The following is a 6000-nucleotide window of genomic DNA, read 5'->3' on the forward strand; positions in this document are numbered from 1 at the left end:
CTTCAAGCCCCTTGCTTCCTAACTTTTAAAATACAAACAAACGCGTCAGCAACTGAATGCAGATGACCTTACAACGAGTCCTCCGTCAGCTGTCGTATCTTTGATTTCAAAATTTGGTGGTTATATACGACGTGGTCAATACATTTCTTGTCATTTAAAGGCAAGACGTCAGCAATATAACTTGAAGGGAAATTACCTGTTTTGATAAGCCTTTCAGAAGATTCAGCCTTGTATGAGGGGTACAGTCAGTTCCAATAGGTATACCAATAATCTTTTGGAAGATTGTCAACTAGAAATTTGATAATTTTTATGATGTGGTACTCCATATATTTCTTTGATTTGGACGTGTTGCAGTATATTCACAACCATATATTTGTACCGCCGTTCACCTTTCTTGGAAAAGAAAGTCCTAAAAACAAGAAGACTGAAGGCTTTCTTTCAGTGAAGAATATGGTACGGGGGTGCACAGCATCGAAAATTCAAATGTTTCTACAGAAGAAATGATTTTATAGAATAGTGCATTGAAGATCGGTCACAAACACTTTGGAGTCCTTCAAGATCCACATAACATTAATTCCACTTCTTGAGCAAAAGGTATTACAACGAGACTGTAACCAAGATTACATAGCACCGTGAATGGTAGTAAGAAGTATGGACAAAGGCTTGGGTGATCAGCTAGACGAGCCAGCAAAATATGCTGTTTATATAGATTTTTGTGAAGTTTAGGAATCAAATCTAATCGGAGGAGGTCCGTACCCTTAACATTAAAAGGAAAAATTGATGTACCCCCAAAAAAGGATTTCATAGAACTCATCATAACTACACAACAAACAGACCGAATGTAAATGTTTGGACCATTGAATTGCACCAAATTTATAGAACTATATAGATTTCATCCAAAGATAGGAGAAGAAACAAAAACCAAACATGAGTGGTCACTTTGCGAGGTGATAATGCTATTGTCTTTCATAAAGACCTTCGATTCTCCGGGAATCACCTTCCTGACCACGTGAGTTTGTTTCCCTGGTTTTCTGGTTTCTTCCCACAATAAGACCCCTTGTGCATTAGATTTGATCTCGAAAATTTTGTACAAACGGCTTATTTGCCTGATTGCTGGTAGTATTACCATCGGTATTATATAATTATCCTATCAGTCTCACAATCCATAGACAAATATTGCAGAGAATAGTCTAAGACGCTTAAATTAGATGGTAAGAAGTAAGCCTTCTAAATTGTTACCAAAACGGTGACACGGATTAGTTAAATCAAGACATATATACGTCTCTGGTTATATTGAAGCTATTGTTTCTTGTACACATCTTGATTTCTCATCTCCTTTATATCTGTTCACAAACAGCGAAATATGATTATTATTACATCATTTTTCGCCTAATAACATAAAATCGCTACATATACGTTTAATATGTAATGCCTGTGAGTACTGGATACTGTTTTTTTAATGTTTCGGGTGACAACTCTGATAGTGTAGGTGACGGAAAGCGTTGGTGGGAGAATATCCTGCTACCCAGACTGCCGTCTGGTTTTAGATAAATAGTGTGACTGATAAATCTCGTTGTTTGATCCTATCCTTCATTCGCCCTGCATACCGGTGAAGGTGTCGGGAACTCAATACACTTTTACTAATAATCATGGCATTAGCTCTATTCTCCGGTAGCATAATGTTTTTATTTTTTACATTTTGGGGAAAATGTATTGTCAACTTTGACAAGCGAAAGTTTTGTTGATGAGTAGGCATCCAGAACACAGGATACATTTTGTTTAAAACTGAGTCTCATCTAAATCATCATTAATGTATTTAAAAGAAAATATCTATAAATGGTTAAGATGGCCTTAACATAGGGTTTCTAAAATACAGACTCAACCGCTAAATCACTAGTAAACTTTCTTTGATTCTGACAAAAATAGGAGCGACAACCCCACTAAACTACTCAATCCTGCTCTGGTGCACCACGATTCCTTTTAATTGTGTCAGAGAGATCATAACCGTCTAAGGGACTGAGGTTAAACAGCCAATACTTATTCCGAGAATTATTCTCTCTCGTTTTTCTTGGGTCGGTCAGAAAAAAGGGTCACCTATTCCGAATTCCGATATCGACCCGCCATCGATAAATTTTATGTACCTATTTGATGGATTGTTCGCTTCGATTTTTCTGAAGCGTCTTTTAAGTCTCATTAGATCCCAGGATCATTGGAGAGTCCTTGAAAGACATGTATGGCTCTGCTGATACCTCGGTCCTTTTCACTTGTCTCGTACCATCCTGGCCCCTTTAGTCTTTTCTTTTCTGCAGGGATGATATCTTACCTATGATTTTCTGTGTGTTGTGCTTAGCTAACGGAACATTACAGCAAGTACTAGACAGACATGTTGGACACTCAAGACAATCCTTTCGTTAAAGATTATTGTAGATATCCTCTAAGCTAAATATATGCTATGTTCCTGAGCAGTTTGTACGAGTTCTCAAAACAAAAAGGGCCTTCGTAAAGGAATTCAACATAAGATATAGAGACGCCTTCACTTACATCAAGTAGGGTCTTTTTTCTGGTGTAGATAACAAAAGAGCTTCCTTAGTATTTCGATAATGAATTGGTTTACATATTTCTCATATAATTGATATCTCATTCTGTAAACTGCAAAAACATCCGAGTCCGAGCAGTATATTTCTATTAAGTATGTTATCGATAGCAGTCTCGCCATCCTCTTGTCCAAAAATATCTGGCCCTTTACGACCAAGGGTGACAAGGTGTTTCATAGGGTTATCGGGTAAAAAGACCACATGATCAATTGTTTTGTACAGTTATCACATCTGTATGCGTTAAGATGATTTTCAATAAGTGAAATTTGTGTGAATATAAGATTAAAAAATTGAATTAGAAACTTGTAGATACTGATCAAAACTTATGAAATACCAGGTGATTCTAGCATATTTCAATATTTCAGTAGTTCATGAGTGCCAATATCAGGTTGACCTAACGAAATCATAAGAGTTGCAACTGGCGACGCTACAACAGAAAGATCTAGATATCTCCACAGGTGTCTAATGAGCAGGCGACACTACAACAGAAAGATCTAGATATCTCCACAGGTGTCTAATGAGCTGGAGACACTATAACAGAAAGACCTAGATATCTCCACATGTGTCTAATGAGCTGGCGACACTACAACAGAAAGATCTAGATATGTCCACAGGTGTCTAATGAGCTGGAGACACTACAACAGAAAGACCTAGATATCTCCACAGGTGTCTAATGAGCTGGAGACACTACAACAGAAAGACCTAGATATCTCCACAGGTGTCTAATGAGCTGGAGACACTACAACAGAAAGATCAAGATATCTCCACATGTGTCTAATGAGCTGGAGACACTACAACAGAAAGACCTAGATATCTCCACAGGTGTCTAATGAGCAGGCAACACTACAACAAAAAGACCTAGATATCTCCACATGTGTCTAATGAGCTGGAGACACTACAACAGAAAGACCTAGATATCTCCACAGGTGTCTAATGAGCTGGAGACACTACAACAGAAAGATCAAGATATATCCACATGTGTCTAATGAGCTGGAGACACTACAACAGAAAGACCTAGATATCTCCACAGGTGTCTAATGAGCAGGCAACACTACAACAAAAAGACCTAGATATCTCCACAGGTGTCTAATGAGCTGGAGACACTACAACAGAAAGACCTAGATATCTCCACAGGTGTCTAATGAGCTGGAGACACTACAACAGAAAGACCTAGATATCTCCACAGGTGTCTAATGAATTGGTGACACTACAACAGAAAGATCTAGATATGTCCACAGGTGTCTAATGAGCAGGCGACACTACAACAGAAAGACCTAGATATCTCCACAGGTGTCTAATGAATTGGTGACACTACAACAGAAAGATCTAGATATGTCTACAGGTGTCTAATGAGCAGGCAACACTACAACAAAAAGACCTAGATATCTCCACATGTGTCTAATGAGCTGGAGACACTACAACAGAAAGACCTAGATATCTCCACAGGTGTCTAATGAGCTGGAGACACTACAACAGAAAGACCTAGATATCTCCACAGGTGTCTAATGAATTGGTGACACTACAACAGAAAGATCTAGATATGTCCACAGGTGTCTAATGAGCAGGCGACACTACAACAGAAAGACCTAGATATCTCCACAGGTGTCTAATGAATTGGTGACACTACCACAGAAAGATCAAGATATCTCCACAGGTGTCTAATGAGCTGGCGACACTACAACAGAAAGATCTAGATATCTCCACATGTGCCTAATGAGCTGGCGACACTACAACAGAAAGACCTAGATATGCCCACAGGTGTCTAATGAGCTGGAGAGACTACAACAGAAAGACCTAGATATCTCCACAGGTGTCTAATGAGCTGGAGACACTACAACAGAAAGACCTAGATATCTCCACAGGTGTCTAATGAATTGGTGACACTACAACAGAATTATATCCCAGTGGGATCTTGGCACCCATCATTCATCGTCCTTTATTTGTTCTTTAAATGTTGGATATTTTCCTTTCTTTTCTCTTTCTATGTTTTGCTCTTAATGATAAGACAATTGAACATTCCTTTGTAGATATAGCCATGATAGTCTTTACCTGCCAAATCCAAAGTGGCTACCTGGAAGCCATTTTTTTTTCTGATCAGTCCTAAAAAGCAAACAAGTACATGGACATACGTATGCAATTTGAGAGATATCTATTCAGTACTTCTTAAGAAATAGTAATAACAATCTTTACCAGGCAAATTCCAAGATGTCCCAAACTCAAACAGGCACAACTAGGGATCAAAAGGTACCGATACATGAAATATGAGGAAGATCTATAGAGTAATTCTCAAGAAATAGTGATAACAAGCTTTCAAATTCAAAATCCAAGATTGTCGCCTTTCGGCCATTTTGTTTTTTTCATCAAACCCAAAATCGAATATGATGATGGTGGGCTAAAGATCTAGATATTTCCATAGGTGTCTAGTGAGTTGGCAACACTTCAACAAAAAGATCTAGATATATCTACTAGTGTATAGTGGAGGCAACTGATTATCTTCTGCTCAATCTCTCCAGTACATAATTCAGTTCAGCATGAGTCCAATTCTATAGACTTAACACCAGTCGCATTGAACTTAGTTTCACTGTTTTTTAGATCGCAATCACAAGACACATGAAGATCACAAGACACACTTCTTTCCATCTAATAAGACTGTACTTTTGTTGAAATGTCCGGTAATATTTTTACCATCTCGTCACAGTACTTTCCACCCAAGTGTTCATCAGTAGGAACTATCCCCCAAATACAAATCTATTACCCATATGTGAGGTCGGCCTCTTTCTCTCTAACTAATCAAGTAAAAACATATTTCACTAAGCTTTTAATAGCTAAAACGATTCACCATATCATTTGTATTTTTTATGTTTACAGAAACCAACATGCATATATATATATATATGTGTGTGTGAAGTTCCTTAATACAAGAAATTGCACTTTATCTATGGAATAATAATAAAAACAATGTTCCTTGTATATAGAAATACCTAGTCCAAATAATTCTGCCATTCTATTGCATATTTATATTAGTTTGGAGTTAAATTCTTAAGTTCTTAAGTCTTGATGGGAAGACAGAATAATTTGGACTAAAAATCACCCTAGTTTAGTATATGGCATGCCAGCAATGTCATACTGAAAATGTTTTTCAGGGTATACAAAAAAAGCATGTAAACTACTTCAATTACTTATATACATTATATAAGGAACCTATACCAATTCAGATTTAATATGAAACACACACCATAGACTTTGATTCTAAAATAAATACAGTGTAGCTGACATGCCATATTACATACAATTTCAACATGTCAAAAAAAGATAAATGAAACGTAGATCAATGAGAAGTACAACATATTTAAGATATAAATTACATTTAATATTTATAACATGTTGAGATATGAATGTCGATGAA

Source organism: Ylistrum balloti, unplaced genomic scaffold, assembly GCF_031769215.1.
Source record: "Ylistrum balloti isolate Yb309-2 unplaced genomic scaffold, AGI_CSIRO_Ybal_v1 Utg371478, whole genome shotgun sequence".
NCBI lineage: Eukaryota > Metazoa > Mollusca > Bivalvia > Pectinida > Pectinidae > Ylistrum > Ylistrum balloti.